Source organism: Acipenser ruthenus, chromosome 2, assembly GCF_902713425.1.
Source record: "Acipenser ruthenus chromosome 2, fAciRut3.2 maternal haplotype, whole genome shotgun sequence".
In the NCBI taxonomy this organism is placed as follows: domain Eukaryota; kingdom Metazoa; phylum Chordata; class Actinopteri; order Acipenseriformes; family Acipenseridae; genus Acipenser; species Acipenser ruthenus.
The window spans coordinates 115,480,873-115,503,832 of record NC_081190.1 but is presented as its reverse complement, the minus strand read 5'-3'; positions in this window follow the sequence as shown (position 1 = coordinate 115,503,832).

Genomic DNA, 22,960 nt, shown 5'->3' with positions numbered 1-22,960 from the left:
GGTGATCAGGTCTTAAATAGTAAATAGAAACTAATTAACGGGAGATTAGAAAATTGAAAGATTAGAGATTAGCGGCCCCCCCAGCTCCACGCCCCCCGAACCTCGCAAGCTAATATGAAAAGTACTTTAGAGTAGAAGTAATATGGAGATTTATTAGTTCTCATCAATGTCTGCCTGGGGACTGTCAATGGAAATTAGCCTCCTGGCTAAATTAAAAATGCAATGCATCCTGTGTCATGTAAGTGACACTTATGTTGTAATTGTATGTGTCCCTGATAAATAAATACAATAAACAAATAAACAATTTATATTAAGAAAAGATAACACCTAAAAATGTTAGCAATACAATTTGAAATATGCACTCTTACTTAATATACACCCGAGTAGCATGCAATACAGGCGTGTGAGTTGTGAACTCAGCTCCAAGGCACCCGAGTAACATGCAATACAGGCGTGTGAGTTGTGAACTCAGCTCCAAGGCGCCCGAGTAGCATGCAATACATGAGTGTGAGTTGTGAACCCAGCTCCAAGGCGCCCGAGTAGCATGCAATACATGAGTATGAGTTGTGAACCCAGCTCCAAGGCACCCGAGTAACATGCAATACAGGCGTGTGAGTTGTGAACTCAGCTCCAAGGCGCCCGAGTAGCTTGCAATACATGAGTGTGAGTTGTGAACCCAGCTCCAAGGCACCCGAGTAGCATGCAATACAGGCGTGTGAGTTATGAACCCAGCTCCAAGGCACATTGGGTGTTACTACGAGGGAAAACCCCTACCTCTTTAATTCTTTCCCTTCTCTACTACAAATGTGATACATATTTAGGGTATTTTTTAAATTTAGCTTTAAAGTAAAAAACATGAATGAATAAAGGAACAAACCAAGCTCAAGTGTCATGTTTTTGTAAGGGGGAAACACTCACACTCACACAACCCACAAAACACACTTTTAACAGAACCCAGGAGTGCCAGATATACAGCTACAGACATAATACATTATATATATATATATATATATATATATATATATATATATATATATATATATATATATATATACATAATATGTGTGTGTGTGTGTGTGTGTGTAAACATAATTTAGATATTTTATTTACCATCATGTAATCAAAGAAACTACAAAATGATAGCGTAAAATTATACCCAAAGCCATACTAGTAGTATAGTATTTCATGTTTGATTTTAAAATGTCACATTTTTCAATTTTTATCAGTTTTTCATTAAGTATATGGAAAACTACAAAGCGCTATGTAATTCAATATGTTAACGTAACATTATTCAGCAGGTTTCATTCAACTTTATGAAGCTAAATTAGTTAATTATATAAGGGGTCTGTGAAAGGAGACTAGAAAAGTTTTAGATCCCAGAAAAGGGATGGAATTTTTGTATTCAACCACTTATGAAAGTAAATCATAGTTCTTTTCCATTGCAAAAGTAGCTGAATCACCCCAAATAAAAGTCCAGAGCTCGGATATGTTGTCGTTAACATAGCATAGTCAACGCCATGCGTGCAAAACTTTTCTTCTGCTCAGTCGCCTGTCTTATGCTTTTCTCGTGAACATTGAGCTTGAAAATGGAAAGTAATGACAGTGTTCAAAACCTCGAAGAAAACAAGGCGATATGACCCAGTGAATGTAATGACAGTGTACTGAACCTCAAAGAAAACAAGGCGATATGACCCAGTGAATATAATAACAGTGTACTGAACCTCGAAGAAAACAAGGCGATATGACCCAGTGAATGTAATGACAGTGTACTGAACCTCGAAGAAAACAAGGCGATATGACCCAGTGAATGTAATGACAGTGTACAGAACCTCGAGAAAACAAGGCGATATGACCCAGTGAATGTAGTGACAGTGTACTGAACCTCGAAGAAAACAAGGCAATATGACCCAGTGAATGTAATGACAGTGTACTGAACCTCGAAGAAAACAAGGCAATATGACCCAGTGAATGTAATGACAGTGTACTGAACCTCGAAGAAAACAAGGCGATATGACCCAGTGAATGTAATGACAGTGTACTGAACCTCAAAGAAAACAAGGCGATATGACCCAGTGAATGTAGTGACAGTGTACAGAACCTCGAGAAAACAAGGCGATATGACCCACGTTCTATTCAGATGGGCTTCACCTGGACTGGGTCAGCTGATGATCAATGACCTCAGTGTGTGTTACCAAGTTCTCTCTAATGAGAGTTTGAAACCAGCCACCTTTGTCGCCACCATGAAACAAAGCACCCTCAGTTCAAAGACAAAACTATCAAGTTTTTCAACCCGATAATTGTGTGAACTGACAACAGAAAAGAGAATTGTCCATTCAGCCACCAGTGTGAATATGAAAGCATCTTTTCATGCATGAAGCATCTTTTCATGTGAGCCACGGAATTGCTAAGGCTGGAAAACCTCACACGACTGCAGAAGACCTGTTGCTACCTGCAGCGAAGGATGTGGAGACTACCTCTCTCAGACAATACTGTTGCACGTCGAATTCATGAAATGGCTGAAGGCGTTCAAAATCAGCTTCTAGTCTGAATCAAGAGCAGCACCCACATTGCTTTACAGCTAGAGGAGTCCACGGATATTGCCAGTGTTGCCATTTTACTTGTACACATGAGATATACAAGTTTCAACTGATGGACGATTTTTAGTTTTGAGCAGAAGATCTATTGAGTGTATTTGATGCTTTCCTGAAAGAAAACGATCAGGACTGGGGAAGTGCATAGGGGTTTGCACGGACGAGCAGGACTGGTGAAGTGCATAGGGGTTTGCACGGACGATCAGGACAGGTGAAGTGCATAGGGGTTTGCACGGACGAGCAGGACTGGTGAAGTGCATAGGGGTTTGCACGGACGAGCAGGACTGGTGAAGTGCATAGGGGTTTGCATGGACGATCAGGACAGGTGAAGTGCATAGGGGTTTGCACGGACGATCAGGACTGGTGAAGTGCATAGGGGTTTGCACGGACGAGCAGGACTGGGGAAGTACATAGGGGTTTGCACGGACGAGCAGGACTGGGGAAGTGCATAGGGGTTTGCACGGACGAGCAGGACTGGTGAAGTGCATAGGGGTTTGCACGGACGATCAGGACAGGTGAAGTGCATAGGGGTTTGCACGGACGATCAGGACTGGGGAAGTGCATAGGGGTTTGCACGGACGATCAGGACTGGGGAAGTGCATAGGGGTTTGCACGGACGAGCAGGACTGGGGAAGTGCATAGGGGTTTGCACGGACGAGCAGGACTGGGGAAGTGCATAGGGGTTTGCACGGACGAGCAGGACTGGGGAAGTGCATAGGGGTTTGCACGGACGAGCAGGACTGGGGAAGTGCATAGGGGTTTGCACGGACGAGCAGGACTGGGGAAGTGCATAGGGGTTTGCACGGACGAGCAGGACTGGGGAAGTGCATAGGGGTTTGCACGGACGAGCAGGACTGGGGAAGTGCATAGGGGTTTGCACGGACGAGCAGGACTGGGGAAGTGCATAGGGGTTTGCACGGACGATCAGGACTGGGGAAGTGCATAGGGGTTTGCACGGACGATCAGGACTGGGGATGTGCATAGGGGTTTGCACGGACGATCAGGACTGGGGAAGTGCATAGGGGTTTGCACGGACGATCAGGACTGGGGAAGTGCATAGGGGTTTGCACGGACGATCAGGACTGGGGAAGTGCATAGGGGTTTGCACGGACGATCAGGACTGGGGAAGTGCATAGGGGTTTGCACGGACGATCAGGACTGGGGAAGTGCATAGGGGTTTGCACGGACGAGCAGGACTGGGGAAGTGCATAGGGGTTTGCACGGACGAGCAGGACTGGGGAAGTGCATAGGGGTTTGCACGGACGATCAGGACTGGGGAAGTGCATAGGGGTTTGCACGGACGATCAGGACAGGGGAAGTGCATAGGGGTTTGCACGGACGATCAGGACTGGGGAAGTGCATAGGGGTTTGCACGGACGATCAGGACTGGGGAAGTGCATAGGGGTTTGCACGGACGAGCAGGACTGGGGAAGTGCATAGGGGTTTGCACGGACGAGCAGGACTGGGGAAGTGCATAGGGGTTTGCACGGACGATCAGGACTGGTGAAGTGCATAGGGGTTTGCACGGACGGTGCACGTTCAATGACAGGAAGTCTTCCAGGATTGGTTGTACGCATTCGTAAAGTAACCCCTGATGCCCACTGGGAACATTGTAGTATTCACCGGGAAGCACTGGCAGCTAAGAAAATGCCAGCCAACATGAAAGTGTCTTGGACACTGCTGTGCAATGATATGGGCAGCGAACATGTGAGTTTACTTCTTCATACCAGCTCTGTGCAATGAAATGAGCAGCGAGCATGTGAGTTTACTTCTTCATACCGGTGGCCCAAGAGGCAAAGTGCTTGTATTTTTTTCAAGCTGGCCTTGACAGCTTGCTTACCTCTCTGATATTCTAACCCTAACCCTAACCTCTCTGATATTCTAACCCTAACCCTAACACACAGCATCGATTCATTCTGAATACTTTAAACCCACCCCAACTACTGAGTGGTAGCACATTCTACATTTCTACTGGAGACTCCGCTTGTGGGATTTAAAGCTATGTTAGTTAGATAGCGAGAATTGCAACATGTGGCGAAATGTAAAAAAAAAAAAAAAATGCATAGACACAGAAAAACCCCAGAAGAATGGGTCAGTCACCATAAGGATTTTGTTGTGGAACACAGCAAAGGAAAGAAGGTAGAACTAAGTGTGCACGTACTGTCTGTCAAGTCATTGCTACTGTGACAGAAAAAAACGCTCAAGCACTTTGGAAAATAACTGAAAACAAAAGCCCCAAAAAAAAATGATTTACATTAAACTCAAATAGCTAAAAATAAGCACCGAAAATACAATAAATAAAAAACAGATGTCCTAAATATAATATAAAATCTTATTGAAAAGAACAAAAATGAGCTAATTTATCAAACAATACAAATGCAAAAAAGAAAATGACACAAAGTTAAAGCTGTGAGGCAGTATGTGAGTAGACACATTTTACAGCTGGAATGATGGTGTAAAAGGGTATAGGATCTGCTTTGAAAGATGTTAGGATAGAGGCAGAATCTTCATAATTACAGTGGTGCACCATTACTGGGGTAACTCCATATACCATTGATAGCAAGGCCACCCCATATAAGCAGCTTTATACACAATACAGAGAAACAACTAAACAATATGAGATAAAACTAGACCAGAAGTATCACCCTGTGAAGCATTTCCTACCACATGCTGTGAAAACAAGGGAGGGAAATGAGTTTGAGATGAACTGTTTGCAAGATTAAGGGTTAGGGTTTAGGGCAAAGCAAGTGGACAGTGTAGAAGAACATTACAGATAGTGTGGAATACAGCTAGAAAGTAAATGAACGGGGACAGATCAAAATGGATGCTTTACAAGGCTTGGCCGTCATCACTGCAGAAACTCTTTCATTTTTTTTTTTTTTAAGACATCAAAACATCTGGTCCTTTTCATATTTGTTAAACCAAATGGTTAAATTATTCTTTGTCAAGCACATACAAAAGTTTAATTGAGATTTCTGGGTACAATCTTGTTATAATAATAATAATAATAATAATAATAATAATAATAATAATAATAATAATAATAATAATAATACGTTATTATTAATATTATTTTAATCCCTTGAAATTTGCATAAAATAACAGGCAGAAACTCATTCCATATCAAAATCAGGGACCAAACGCCCCCCACCACCAATAATACTCTCCACCCCCCTGCACCATCGATACAGCTCATGGGAAATTGAGAAATCTGGAGAAACAGTTCTCAGAATTACTCATAAGAAATTCTAATCTGTTCAGTCAATGCCTGTTTGCTAAGGAAAAATCACAAAAGCATAATAATGAAATGTACTATGATGAATGTACTTGCATTAACTGACAGCAGAATTAAACCCCTCTCACTTCAGTCTCAAACAGTAAGTGTAAGGAAAGTTTTACGCAGTATTTCCATGATCTGAAAGAGCTTAAAAACATCCCTATGAGAAAATCCCTGTGAAACGTGTGTGCTCTGTGTCACCTTTGACAGCCTACACAACAGTAGGGAAATGTCTCCTTACCTATTTAAAGGAAATGTACCATCATTCCTGTCTCTAGAATAGCCATTTCCTTTTATCTGTTCTACATACTACCCTTCTCTATTTTTCAGAACAACTACTGACAATAAATAAATACAAACTTTAATTAACTCCTGAGTATAGGCAGTCCAAACCAGCAGATAAGAGAATCCCTCGGAAATCAATTTGCAGTGACCTGAAATAGAGAATTTGGCTGTTAGGTTCAGATGTTTTGTCTTCTTGAAAGAGTTAAAGACTGGAGTTAAGGCTTTGAAATTGTTTTTGTTTGAGAGTTTCGAAAGATTTTACTGACGAACGTGCGTGATATATTAAATTGGAAGTACTTAACCCATTGATTGTTTACTTGATTTCCATTTTAGAAGCCATTATTAATACACACTAAACATATAAGATGCTCTGCTGAACACTCCGCAGAGATCTACTGAAAGTTTCTGCAGCTCTGGACTCCGCTCCTGAGATAAAGTGTGAAAGGAGTCCGCTTTCTCCAGCTCCATTATCTCCACCTGCAACAGTGCATTGTGCCACATTCTGCGATGTAGATAACAGTGACAGACGGAAGAGCGTTCGCTGCCACAAATCCCTAATAACAGTCTGCGCATTCTGTGAAAGAGAATAGGGTCGGTTACATGGAAAGGTACTTTAGAGTAGAAGTAATATGGAGATTTATTAGTTCTCATCAATGTCTGCCCGGGGACTGTCAATGGAAATTAGCCTCCTGGCTAAATTAAAAATGCAATGCATCCTGTGTCATGTAAGTGACACTTATGTTGTAATTGTATGTGTCCCTGATAAATAAATACAATAAACAAATAAACAATTTATATTAAGAAAAGATAACACCTAAAAATGTTAGCAATACAATTTGAAATATGCACTCTTACTTAATATACACCCGAGTAACATGCAATACATGGGTGTGAGTTGTGAACCCAGCTCCAAGGCACCCGAGTAACATGCAATACAGGCGTGTGAGTTGTGAACCCAGCTCCAAGGCACCCGAGTAGCATGCAATACATGCGTGTGAGTTGTGAACCCAGCTCCAAGGCACCCGAGTAACATGCAATACATGAGTGTGAGTTGTGAACTCAGCTCCAAGGCACCCGAGTAACATGCAATACATGAGTGTGAGTTGTGAACTCAGCTCCAAGGCGCCCGAGTAACATGCAATACATGGGTGTGAGTTGTGAACTCAGCTCCAAGGCACCCGAGTAACATGCAATACAGGCGTGTGAGTTGTGAACTCAGCTCCAAGGCACATTGGGTGTTACTACGAGGGAAAACCCCTACCTCTTTAATTCTTTCCCTTCTCTACTACAAATGTGATACATATTTAGGGTATTTTTTAAATTTAGCTTTAAAGTAAAAAACATGAATGAATAAAGGAACAAACCAAGCTCAAGTGTCATGTTTTTGTAAGAGGGAAACACTCACACTCACACAACCCACAAAACACACTTTTAACAGAACCCAGGAGTGCCAAATATACAGCTACAGACATAATATATATATATATATATATATATATATATATATATATATATATATATATATATATATACAAATATATATACATAATATGTGTGTGTGTGTGTAAACATAATTTAGATATTTTATTTACCATCATGTAATCAAAGAAACTACAAAATGATAGCGTAAAATTATACCCAAAGCCATACTAGTAGTATAGTATTTCATGTTTGATTTTAAAATGTCACATTTTTCAATTTTTATCAGTTTTTCATTAAGTATATGGAAAACTACAAAGCGCTATGTAATTCAATATGTTAACGTAACATTATTCAGCAGGTTTCATTCAACTTTATGAAGCTAAATTAGTTAATTATATAAGGGGTCTGTGAAAGGAGACTAGAAAAGTTTTAGATCCCAGAAAAGGGATGGAATTTTTCTATTCAACCACTTATGAAAGTAAATCATAGTTCTTTTCCATTGCAAAAGTAGCTGAATCACCCCAAATAAAAGTCCAGAGCTCGGATATGTTGTCGTTAACATAGCATAGTCAACGCCATGCGTGCAAAACTTTTCTTCTGCTCAGTCGCCTGTCTTATGCTTTTCTCGTGAACATTGAGCTTGAAAATTGATCTGTGGCTTAAGAAAGGAAGTTTATCAACAAATGTTGAGCAAAGAAAAACAGAAAGTGACCTTACAGCGCCTACTCCCAGTAAGAAATGAAAATGTGAATGTAATGACAGTGTACTGAACCACGAAGAAAACAAGGCGATATGACCCAGTGAATGTAATGACAGTGTACTGAACCTCGAAGAAAACAAGGCGATATGACCCAGTGAATGTAATGACAGTGTACAGAACCTCAAAGAAAACAAGGCGATATGACCCTGTGAATGTAATGACAGTGTACAGAACCTCAAAGAAAACAAGGCGATATGACCCAGTGAATGTAATGACAGTGTACTGAACCTCGAAGAAAACAAGGCGATATGACCCAGTGAATGTAATGACAGTGTACAGAACCTCAAAGAAAACAAGGCGATATGACCCAGTGAATGTAATGACAGTGTACTGAACCTCGAAGAAAACAAGGCGATATGACCCAGTGAATGTAATAACAGTGTACTGAACCTCGAAGAAAACAAGGCGATATGACCCAGTGAATGTAATGACAGTGTACAGAACCTCAAAGAAAACAAGGCGATATGACCCAGAGAATGTAATGAAAGTGTACAGAACCTCGAAGAAAACAAGGCGATATGACCCAGTGAATGTAATGACAGTGTACAGAACCTCGAAGAAAACAAGGCGATATGACCCAGTGAATGTAATGACAGTGTACAGAACCTCGAAGAAAACAAGGCGATATGACCCAGTGAATGTAATGACAGTGTACTGAACCTCGAAGAAAACAAGGCGATATGACCCAGTGAATGTAATGACAGTGTACAGAACCTCGAAGAAAACAAGGCGATATGACCCAGTGAATGTAATGACAGTGTACAGAACCTCAAAGAAAACAAGGCGATATGACCCAGTGAATGTAATGACAGTGTACAGAACCTCAAAGAAAACAAGGCGATATGACCCAGTGAATGTAATGACAGTGTACTGAACCTCGAAGAAAACAAGGCGATATGACCCAGTGAATGTAATAACAGTGTACTGAACCTCGAAGAAAACAAGGCGATATGACCCAGTGAATGTAATAACAGTGTACTGAACCTCGAAGAAAACAAGGCGATATGACCCAGTGAATGTAATGACAGTGTACTGAACCACGAAGAAAACAAGGCGATATGACCCAGTGAATGTAATGACAGAGTACTGAACCTCAAAGAAAACAAGGCGATATGACCCAGTGAATGTAATGACAGTGTACTGAACCTCGAAGAAAACAAGGCGATATGACCCAGTGAATGTAATGACAGTGTACAGAACCTCGAAGAAAACAAGGCGATATGACCCAGTGAATGTAATGACAGTGTACAGAACCTCGAAGAAAACAAGGCGATATGACCCAGTGAATGTAATGACAGTGTACAGAACCTCAAAGAAAACAAGGCGATATGACCCAGTGAATGTAATGACAGTGTACAGAACCTCAAAGAAAACAAGGCGATATGACCCAGTGAATGTAATGACAGTGTACTGAACCTCGAAGAAAACAAGGCGATATGACCCAGTGAATGTAATGACAGTGTACTGAACCTCGAAGAAAACAAGGCGATATGACCCAGTGAATGTAATGACAGTGTACAGAACCTCGAAGAAAACAAGGCGATATGACCCAGTGAATGTAATGACAGTGTACAGAACCTCAAAGAAAACAAGGCGATATGACCCAGTGAATGTAATGACAGTGTACAGAACCTCGAAGAAAACAAGGCGATATGACCCAGTGAATGTAATGACAGTGTACTGAACCTCGAAGAAAACAAGGCGATATGACCCAGTGAATGTAATGACAGTGTAGTGAACCTCGAAGAAAACAAGGCAATATGACCCAGTGAATGTAATGACAGTGTACTGAACCTCAAAGAAAACAAGGCGATATGACCCAGTGAATGTAACAACAGTGTACAGAACCTCGAAGAAAACAAGGCGATATGACCCAGTGAATGTAATGACAGTGAACTGAACCTCAAAGAAAACAAGGCGATATGACCCAGTGAATGTAATGACAGTGTACAGAACCTCGAAGAAAACAAGGCGATATGACCCAGTGAATGTAATGACAGTGTACAGAACCTCGAAGAAAACAAGGCAATATGACCCAGTGAATGTAATGACAGTGAACTGAACCTCAAAGAAAACAAGGCGATATGACCCAGTGAATGTAATGACAGTGTACAGAACCTCGAAGAAAACAAGGCGATATGACCCAGTGAATGTAATGACAGTGTACAGAACCTCGAAGAAAACAAGGCAATATTCTAACCCTAACCTCTGATATTCTAACCTTAACCCTAATCTCTCTGATATTCTAACCCTAACCTCTCTGATATTCTAACCCTAACCCTACCCTCTCTGATATTCTAACCCTAACCTCTCTGATATTCTAACCCTAACCTCTCTGATATTCTAACCCTGACCTCTCTATTCTAACCCTAACCCTAACCTCTCTGATATTCTAACCCTATCCCTAACCTCTCTGATATTCTAACCCTGACCTCTCTGATATTCTAACCCTAACCTCTCTGATATTCTAACCCTATCCCTAACCTCTCTGATATTCTAACCCTGACCTCTCTGATATTCTAACCCTAATCTCTCTGATATTCTAACCCTAATCTCTCTGATATTCTAACCCTAACCTTAATCTCTCTGATATTCTAACCCTAATCTCTCTGATATTCTAACCCTAATCTCTCTGATATTCTAACCCTAATCTCTCTGATATTCTAACCCTAACCTTAATCTCTCTGATATTCTAACCCTAATCTCTCTGATATTCTAACCCTAACCTTAATCTCTCTGATATTCTAACCCTAATCTCTCTGATATTCTAACCCTGACCTCTCTGATATTCTAACCCTAACCTCTCTGATATTCTAACCCTAACCTCTCTGATATTCTAACCCTAACCCTAACCTCTTCTGATATTCTAACCCTAACCATAATCTATCTAATATTCTAACCCTAATCTCTCTGATATTCTAACCCTAATTTCTCTGATATTCTAACCCTAACCTCTCTGATATTCTAACCCTAACCTCTCTGATATTCTAACCCTAACCCTGACCTCTCTGATATTTTAACCCTGACCTCTCTGATATTCTAACCCTAACCATAATCTCTCTAATATTCTAACCCTAACCTCTCTGATATTCTAACCCTAACCTCTCTGATATTCTAACCCTAACCCTGACCTCTCTGATATTTTAACCCTGACCTCTCTGATATTCTAACCCTAACCATAATCTCTCTAATATTCTAACCCTAACCTCTCTGATATTTTAACCCTAACCCTAATCTCTCTGATATTCTAACCCTAATCTCTCTGATATTCTAACCCTTACCCTAATCTCTCTGATATTCTAACCCTAATCTCTCTGATATTCTAACCCTAACCCTAATCTCTCTGATATTTTAACCCTGACCTCTCTGATATTCTAACCCTAATCTCTCTGATTTTCTAACCCTAACCTCTCTGATATTCTCACGATTTACCTCAATTTAGGACTGCAAGGAAAGAACGTAACAGTTTTCAAAGTGCATGACAAAATTGAGGCTTTCATCAAGAAGCTTCAACTCTGGGTTTGTCAATTAAGAGGAAACCACTTTGATACATTCGAAACCCTTGACAGCTTTTTGGTTGAAAACACGTTGACGCTCGATGATGGTGTCAAACGCGAAATAAAGGAACACTTGATAGCTCTCAAATGTCAGTTTCAGCAGTACTTCCCTGAAATGAGCAACAAAAATGACTGGATACGAAACCCATTTGTAGCAGACTGCAACTCTGGTTCCAGTCTAACAGCTAAAGAAGAAGAGCAGGTACTTGTGTTATCCAGTGATGGTGGACTGAAACTTGAATTCAAGCAGGAATGTTGGTTGAAACAAAAGGAGTACCCTGATGTGGCAGATTAGTTCATTAAAGTACTAATGTCATTCACAACCACATACTTATGTGAAAGTGGGGTTCCAGCCAGGGGTGCCATTTCAGATTTCAGAAGGTGGGGGGCATTTAAGCGGGGGTCCAGGAGCCAACCTTAATTTTAGGAACAATACACATTTCTCTGTTTACACGTTCGATACATTTTACAATAGGCAGGTTTTCAGAGTCCTGTGTCAGCTGCTCGTTTCACACAAGATTGGGATCCACATTGGAGAGCATTTTAAGTAGTTTAGCCATTTTTTGTCTTTTGTTATGCCCAATGATCTCCCTTCCTGTGTATATTTTGTGTTGAAAATGGTATTTTATTTATTTAAGCAGAAAAAAAAATGATTTGCCAAAACATACAAAATGGATGTATACCAACTGTAAAGACAGTATCTCAACATGTGATGGCCCTGAAACTTTTAAAAGTGACATGTAATGGTCAATGTCATGGTCAAAAACACATTTAGCATATATTTATATAACATAATCCATAACAATAAAACACTCAAAAGTAGAATATGTGTTTGCATCCCCCTATAGAATGAACAAATTATTTTCATAGAGTCGAATGAAACCTGCTGAATAATGTTGCCTTAACATATTGAATCACACACCGCTTTGTAGTTTTCGATATACTTAACAAAAAATGGAAAAAAAAATTGAAAAATGTGACATGAAAGCCTGTACTAATATTATGGTGTCCTTTCTGTGATTACATGATAAATAAAATATCTAAATTATGCTCATATATATAAATACTTGGATCAACCCTAACCTCTCTGATATTCTAACCCTAACCTCTCTGATATTCTAACCCTGACCCTAACCTCTCTGATATTCTAACCCTGACCTCTCTGATATTCTAACCCTAACCTCTCTGATATTTTAACCCTAACCTTAATCTCTCTGATATTCTAACCCTAATCTCTCTGATATTCTAACCCTAACCTTAATCTCTCTGATATTCTAACCCTAATCTCCCTGATATTCTAACCCTGACCTCTCTGATATTCTAACCCTAACCTCTCTGATATTCTAACCCTAACCTCTCTGATATTCTAACCCTAACCCTAACCTCTCTGATATACTAACCCTAACCCTAACCTCTCTGATATGCTAACCCTAACCCTAACCTCTCTGATATTCTAACCCTAACCTTAATCTCTGATATTCTAACCCTAATCTCCCTGATATTCTAACCCTGACCTCTCTGATATTCTAACCCTGACCTCTCTGATATTCTAACCCTAACCTCTCTGATATTCTAACCCTAACCTCTCTGATATTCTAACCCTAACCTCTCTGATATTCTAACCCTAACCTTAATCTCTCTGATATTCTAACCCTAATCTCTCTGATATTCTAACCCTAACCTCTCTGATATTCTAACCCTAACCCTAACCTCTCTGATATTCTAACCCTAACCTCTCTGATATTCTAACCCTAACCTTAATCTCTCTGATATTCTAACCCTAACCTTAATCTCTCTGATATTCTAACCCTAATCTCTCTGATATTCTAACCCTAACCTCTCTGATATTCTAACCCTAACCCTAACCTCTCTGATATTCTAACCCTGACCTCTCTGATATTCTAACCCTAACCATAATCTCTCTAATATTCTAACCCTAACCTCCCTGATATTCTAACCCTAACCCTAATCTCTCTGATATTTTAACCCTGACCTCTCTGATATTCTAACCCTAATCTCTCTGATTTTCTAACCCTAACCATAATCTCTCTAATATTCTAACCCTAACCTCTCTGATATTCTAACCCTAACCCTGACCTCTCTGAAATTTTAACCCTGACCTCTCTGATATTCTAACCCTAATCTCTCTGATTTTCTAACCCTAACCTCTCTGATATTCTCTCATGATTTTCCTCAATTTAGGACTGCAAGGAAAGAACGTAACAGTTTTCAAAGTGCATGACAAAATTGAGGCTTTCATCAAGAAGCTTCAACTCTGGGTTTGTCAATTAAGAGGAAACCACTTTGATACATTCGAAACCCTTGACAGCTTTTTGGTTGAAAACACGTTGACGCTCGATGATGGTGTCAAACGCGAAATAAAGGAACACTTGATAGCTCTCAAATGTCAGTTTCAGCAGTACTTCCCTCAAATGAGCAACAGAAATGACTGGATACGAAACCCATTTGTAGCAGACTGCAACTCTGGTTCCAGTCTAACAGCTAAAGAAGAAGAGCAGGTACTTGTGTTATCAAGTGATGGTGGACTGAAACTTGAATTCAAGCAGGAATTTTGGTTGAAACAAAAGGAGTACCCTGATGTGGCAGATTAGTTCATTAAAGTACTAATGTCGTTCACAACCACATACTTATGTGAAAGTGGGGTTTCAGCCAGGAGTGCCATTTCAGATTTCAGAAGGTGGGGGGCACTTTAAGCGGGGGTCCAGGAGCCAACCTTAATTTCAGGAACAATACACATTTCTCTGTTTACACGTTCGATACATTTTACAATAGGCATGTTTTCAGAGTCCTGTGTCAGCTGCTCGTTTCACACAAGATTGGGATCCACATTGGAGAGCATTTTAAGTAGTTTAGCCATTTTTTGTCTTTTGTTATGCCCAATGATCTCCCTTCCTGTGTATATTTTGTGTTGAAAATGGTATTTTATTTATTTAAGCAGAAAAAAAATGATTTGCCAAAACATACAAAATGGATGTATACCAACTGTAAAGACAGTATCTCAACATGTGATGGCCCTGAAACTTTTAAAAGTGACATGTAATGGTCAATGTCATGGTCAAAAACACATTTAGCATATATTTATATAACATAATCCATAACAATAAAACACTCAAAAGTAGAATATGTGTTTGCATCCCCCTATAGAATGAACAAATTCTCTTCATAGAGTCGAATGAAACCTGCTGAATAATGTTGCCTTAACATATTGAATCACACACCGCTTTGTAGTTTTCCATATACTTAACAAAAAATGGAAAAAAAATTGAAAAATGTGACATGAAAGCCTGTACTAATATTATGGCGTCCTTTCTGTGATTACATGATAAATAAAATATCTAAATTATGCTCATATATATAAATACTTGGATGAAGGCTATATTTGCATCCTGAGCCATTCGAAAAAAAGGCATAATAGCACAGTAGTGACGTCAAAATGTCATAATTCAAGGGCTCCCAAGTGGCGCATCCAGTAAAGGCGCTCCGCGTGGAGTGCAGGATGTGCCCTATAGCCTGGAGATCGCAGGTTCAAATCCAAGCTATGTCATTGCCGACCGTGACCGGGGGTTCCTAGGGGGTGGCGCACAATTGTCCAAGCACCGCCCGGGTAGGGAGGGCATAGGTCGGCAGGGTAATTCACGGTTCACCGTCCACCAGCAACCCCTGTGGCTGATAGGGCACCTGTGGCTCTGCAGTTGAGCCATCAGATCTGAGTTGTTCTCTGGCACTATAGGTCTGGTGGCCTCGCTGTGGATCCACAGTGTGAAAAATGACGGATTGGCAGGATCATGTTTCAGCCTCTGTGTCCCGAGTCGCCGGGGGGTTGCAGCGGTGAACCGGGATTACAAATAATAATTGGGAATTTGAAATTGGGGAGAAAACTGGGGTAAAAACCAGAACAAAAGAAAAAAAGTCATAATTCCTCTAGAGGAAAATATACTTGAACTTTGAACCATTCGACTCCTCGAGAACATCACTTTCAATTCAAACACAAAATTTCTCATTTTCAATCACTCGACAACACCCACAGTACAGAAATGTTAATTAACGAGCAACAAAATGAGAATACGTTCATTCATCTACCCAGTTTAATTCACCATTCCTGAATTATCAAATAGAAAATTATATTTAAGATTCTTTAGTATTGACTTAATGTACATTATTATTCATTAAATTCACTTTTAATTTGAACACCTGCTCGTTCCATGAAATAGACTAACGAGGTGAATCCAGGTGAAAGCTATGATCCCTTATTGATGTAACCTGTTAAATCCACTTCAATCAGTGTAGATGAAGGGGAGATAGGTTAAAGAATGATTTTTAAGCCTTGACACAATTGAGACATGGATTGTGTATGTCTGCCATTCAGAGGGTAAATGGGCAAGACAAAAGATTTAAGTGCCTTTGAACGGGGTATGGTAGTAGGTGCCAGGTGCACCAGTTTGAGTGTGTCAAGAACTGCAACGCTGCTGGGTTTTTCACGCTCAACAGTTTCCCGTGTGTATCAAGGATGGTCCACCACCCAAAGGACATCCAGCCAACGGCAGGCCAGTGGTCGAAAACAGCTCATTGATGAAAGAGGCCAAATGAGGCTGTTATGAATTGTGCAGAGCAACAGACAGGCTACAGTGAGTCAACTGACAGTCCAGTACAACACTGGTGCCGAAAGACCCATAAAAGAATGCACAACTCGTCGTACCTTGACACGAATGGGGTATGGCAGCCGACGACCTAACAGAGTTCCACTTCTTTCAGCAAAACACAAGAAACTGTGGTTGCAGTGGGCTAAGGAACGAAAACACTGGACACTGGAGGATTGGAAAAACATTGCCTTGTCTGATGAATCCCGGTTGCTGGTGTTTCACACTGACATCATTACAAAGGCATGTGTTAGAAGCTACAAAAGTCTATTGTATTGTTCAATCTTACTGAAGCCCGGAGCTCGCGACTCTGTCCATTAAAATTATTATTTTTCTGAGCTATACCAATAAACATATATTTGACATCAAGAATATTGTTTATCAGCTTTATTTTTCTCTACAGAGACCTTGAGTTTGCAGCAATTTTTTGTTAAATTACTTCCACAAAAGGATTAACTTTCCTGTACTGTACAATTCCCATGATTGCACTTGAGAATCATAGAATACAATTTATTTTGGCTTCATTCTAACGTAATTGTACTTACTATGAAGCCAATATCTTGATAGGTCTTTATCATATGGAAACCAAAATGTCACATGACCACAATTTGTCATCCATTTTGGGTTAAATTGAAGGCTAATGTTAGAGTTGCAATAATACTGAACAAATTAAATGGACAGCTCAAATGGTTATTAAGATATTACCAGTTGAAATAACAATGGCTGGATGCAAAGTACCTGACATACGTTCTCATCTGCTGTTCTGCAATGTGATTGGTTTAAAGAAATCGTTCAATTAAATATGACACAGATTTAAAACGGGAATCCACATTTTCTTTATGAATCTATGGTTTGCAGTAATCTTTTTAATATCACCTGGGCCAATGACAGTTTAATATTTAAGATCTGATTGAATCAGTCAGACAGTACAGTACAAGAGCAACACTATAAGGGGAGCGAGTGATACTCCCAGGAAAACACGGTCTCCTCTCTTCTGTCCTTCCCCCTCCTACAAAAGTGATAAAAAGGTATATGTGTGTAGGTCTTTGATCTTTAAATGAAATGCATGAATGAACAAAGGGAAGTAAATGTTTTATAAGACATAAACACACACACTCACACCTACTCTTTCTATTTAGTATCACATTTGACTGTTCTGTGTCATTGAGGCAGATACATGGATACAGAAGCACGGGGGGGGGGAGGTAGTGCTCATTTTATCCCACTCACTTAAAAATCACCATTGAAAAAATTTAAAAAAAAAAAAAGTTTGGGGGGGTAAAATCCAGTCAAAAAATTGTATGTCAAGGCTATGAAAACTGTTGTGTGTCATTATCATATAATGTTCTATTTTAACTATTCAAACTCTGGTTATAGTACGATTTGAATTGATTTGCCGTAATAACTTCTAACTAGGGCTCTTCGTTTTCAGTTTTTATTTTTGGTCAGGTGAAGTTATACTGAGCTGACTCCATTTCTACACAGAATGCTACACAGAATACACTTGTGTAGGCCCTACCCAGTATGACCTTGAAAAGGTGTCCAGAAATCAAAAAGGTCAAATTGCCCCAATATGGCAACAGAGACAGTCCCTAACAGGGCTGTTTATTTACTGGTGTTCATGGGTAACAGCAGAATTGCCTTAAGAGACAAATCATACACAGTCATTTCTCTGTCACAATGATATATTTTTTGCACATTTTATTGAAAAGGTTTCAGCCTTAAGCAAAGGTGAGGGACACATCATTTAGTCAACATCATTTAAGCAACCTAGTTGTTTACAGGGATAGTTTTAAAAAAATGTTGAAGGCCTGGCAGGTGTTTTTACAATAAACCACCAGTCTCAGTGCTAACCACCAAGCAGTGAAATTAACACTGCTCTCGAGAAACAACAGCAAGTGTTGCAAACCCACAGACAATTAAACAACAAGACCAAGCAGCAAAAACTGCAGATCAGGGATACAGGCATTTGACCCAATTAAACATGCTTTAGTCATACATGTGCAGATCTAGCAGGCAATACAGTCCACTGAGAACAAGATCCACTTGATATTACTCAAGTGTGCATATTGGTCTATTTCTAGTCCTGTACTGCCACAAAAAATACAATAAATAAAAAAAAAACCTATGGACTCAGTTTTGACCTTACAAACTTCTTTTAACCCAGGGAAATAAAGAGTGTTCATAGTGGAAATCACAAACTAGCATTAAGCAGAAAAGGAAGTCATTTCTTGTAACGTTCTTGCCCACACATCTGTATGACACGCCCAGAGAGTGTGATCAATCATTTTCTACTGTTAACAATCAAACCAGGGTAAGACAATCTCTCACATTGGGAGTTCCGACACCATGTCCTGTGCGTGTTGCATTCTTTCCCATTGGGAGTTCCGACACCATGTCCTGTGCGTGTTGCATTCTTTCCTTTTCACTTTGCGTATAAATCCAATGGCTAAAGTGTGACATTGCTTTCAATGCCACTATCTAAGAAGTTCCATGTCCTGTTCTATACTTAGCAATCTGTATTTAATGATTGTTTGAGTGTTTTATATGCATGATCAATGAATTAATAGATAAATCAATAAATAAACTCGAGACCCACTCTGGTTAACTGGCATGATGGTTATTTTTCCAAGACTGCACAAGCAGCTTGTATATGATGTGCTTTGTTGCTTTGAGATTTCTTGGGTTATAATTCATTAATCTGCATTGTAATGCCTTATAGATATTTATTATTCTAAAATATAAAGCAGCCATGTATTATTTTTTTATCTCAATAGAAAACTTCCACTGTATGGTTATCTCAATTGCTTGTGCCAAAAAATGTCCAAACCAAGTTTCTTCACAACGAATACATGCTTCTCTAGATATATACAGTATAAACAAAGAAAAGGGCAATACGGACAGACAGACAGACAGACAGACAGGGCACGGCCTTACAATCCTCATTCACATACTTAATAAATTGTGCTAAACAATGTCTTTTACAAGTTTCCTAATAGCTGGATACAATGCAACCCCCATATTCTGATCCTATCAATAACCTACTATCAGTGTCCTCAGCAAGTTTAATCACAATGAAGAAGCACATTTACAGATATTTGTATGAATCTAAGTGTGACACAGCCTACAGACCGATGGCTGTACAGGCAGCCTCCATATACCGTGAGATTGTGATGCACTCAGGGGCCAGTCGCAGCGCAAACATACCACAATTTCCATTTTCGTTCGCAAAGTATACATTTTGTTGTATGTACTAAGATAAATTATGTCAATGAAATGAGCCGCAATATAGTCATTTAAATATTTGTTGTATATACAAAAAAAATACATGTTTGTCCGACAAAAGAATGTGTTGGGTTTAAAAAAATAGGCTAGAATAAAATCGAACACACATTTATAGTGCTCAATATATTTTAAATGTATAAATCATTGAGCTGAAATAACACTAATGTGTTTTGGGTAGGCTACACATTACATTATGTAAATGTGTACAGTAGGCCTATACAGTATACATAGTGTTCCATGTTTCCAATATATTCCTGTATTCAGGAATAGAAAGAAGACAAGCGTTGAATTGACAACAGAACTGGCAGAAGGCACAGGTGTCGTTGTCCATCAAATCAACAGTACGAAGGTCACTTTTGAAATCAGGTCTTAAAGGATGTGTTGCAGTAAGAATACCTCTGTTAAGAAAGGGGAACAAGACTGAAAGGCTAAACATATGCACAAGAACACAGAAACTGGACTATGGAGCAATGGTCAAAGGTGCTTTGGACTGTTGATTTGATGGACACCTGTGCCTTCTGCCAGTTCTGTTGTCAATTCAACGCTTGTCTTCTTTCTATTCCTGAATAATGAGCAGGGGACACTGAATTCTACGGTGAACCGAATTCAATACTACACATGTAACACAAAATAAATCATGCTGCTGCACTGTACACATTGGTGTACAATGCGAATAAAAGATTATTTTAAATTGAAACTACATGATTTTAGCTGTTTTTTTTTGTTATTATTATTATTATTATTATTATTATTATTATTATTTTTATTTTTATTTTTATTTTTATTTTTATTTTTATTTTTATTTTTAACTTGGCCTACTTAGTAGCCTGGACAATTAACACAAAATAGATCATGGTGCCGCATTGCTAAGTTATGATACTTACAGTCAATTCTCGTTAATATGAATTTCAAGGGACTAGCAACACATTTTGAATTATACCACTAATTTGTATCATTCGTATCATGAGTAGCCTATAAGCCAAATGTATACTGGCAGTTTTTATGTAAGTTAATCAGTGGTGCAGTGTGGAGTAGTGGTTAGGGCTCTGGACTCCTGACCGGAGGGTCGTGGGTTCAATCCCTGGTGGGGGGACACTGCTGCTGTACCCTTGAGCAAGGTACTTTACCTAGATTGCTCTAGTAAAAACCCAACTCTATAAATAGGTAATTGTATGTAAAAATAATGTTTAAAAAATAATGTAATTATATGTAAAAATAACATGATACCTTGTAACAACTGTAAGTCGCCCTGGATAAGGGCATCTGCTAAGAAATAAATTGTGAAGAATTACAAACCACCTGCACAATGCCCTATTTTTTTTTTTTGTTTGTTTTTTTTTTTATAAATTTAGTCATTGCCAATTAGTATTTTTTTATTATTTTCTCCCCAATTTGAAATGCCCAATTATTATTTTTTAGGCTGAGCTCACCGCTACCACCCCTGCGCTGACTCGGGAGGGGCGAAGATGAACACACGCTGTCCTCCGAAGCGAACACACTGCGAACTCACCGTGCAGCCGCCTCAGAGCTACAGCGTCGGAGGACAACGCAGCTCTGGGCAGCTTACAGGCAAGCCCTCAGACGTCCGGCCAGACTACAGGGGTCGCTGGTGCACGGTGAACCGAGGACACCCTGGCCGACCTAACCCTCCCTTCCCCCGGGCGACGCTCGGCCGATTGAGCGTCGCCCCCTGGGAGCTCCCATCCACGGTCGGCTGTGGAATAGCCTGGACTTGAACTCGCGACGTCCAGGCTATAGAGCGCATCCTGCACTCTAGCAAGTGCTTTTACTGGATGCGCCACTCAGGAGCCCACAATGCCCTATTGTAAGTGACTCTGTATATAATGCACAGTTCACAGCCTACCTCTGTAAAGCACTTTGTGATGGTGGTCCACTCTGAAAAGCACTATATAAAAATAAACAGATTATTATATTATTAATAGAATAGGTATGTTTCCTATTCCTATACAGATGCTCAGAATGAGCTGGAGGGGTTAGTGGCACACGTGTGCATCTATTGCTCCCAACATGTTGGGGAAACCAGAAATGTCATAGAAGTGTGTCTTCAAGGCTTGTAAGTAGACCCTGTTTTTAGGGAAAAATAGGCTTTTGGGTGTTCACTTCAAAAATGCATTGCGCACAACTGGCAACACACGAGAAAAAGTGGAATGGGAAATGCCAGCAACAGCTGCCAGTCCCCCAAAAGGACCCAGAGGCAAGATAATGTAGGACAATAGTTTGACCACTGCAGGGATAGCATGGCTTCTCTGGGTGACAGGCTCCAGGTCATCTTTTAAATCAGACAGCAGCTCATGAATTACATGGCTGCCGAGCCTGTACCTGTGCTTACTTTGGTCTTCATTTAAATCAAAGAGGGTAATACACTTTCTCTTCTCATTCTACAAATCACTCGTTCTTGCTGAAGACGATGTCTCCTCCCTGTTGCAATCACAGCGGCCACGGTTAGGGGATAGTGCATTTCATGCTGCCTTTTAAAGGTTTGCTAATTGCTATTTAGGAACCCACATTTGCACCCCATTTTTGCAAATCTATGCAGAAACGCCAATATATTTTGCAAGTTTCTGTCACCATAACTTCACTTTTCAGTTACTAATTTAATACTGGTCTATGTTCAGGTCTTATTTCAAACACGTTCCAATGATACTTTACTCTAGAATACTGTAATCATTTAGCACACAGGTTATTTATGGACATTTGTTCAAAGTTATATTTTTATCCAAACCACACAGCTCCAGAATATCAAGGGGCCAGAAACAGGGTCAAGCACTTGTTTTTTGTTTGCAGAACTATTTTAGTTGAAGAGAAGAAATGTTTTGTTAAGGATGCTGTTCTTAAAGTCCGACTGATTCATTAAATCAAGGCTGCAGTTCATGAAACCACTACATTTCGAGAAGCTTTTGAAAATGCTGCTGATTTCTCAGGTCTTTTCTTTCACATTGCATTTCATCTCTTCAGGTGAGCCACCTCGATCAACAGGAAACCAGATTAAACTTAGTTGTTAAAATAAATCAAGGTGGTTTACAGCATTTACTTTGCATTCTTGGGACCCAGGACTCACTGTATAACATTCACATGTTCTAAAGTTAGACCTGGCCTGAAAGGGT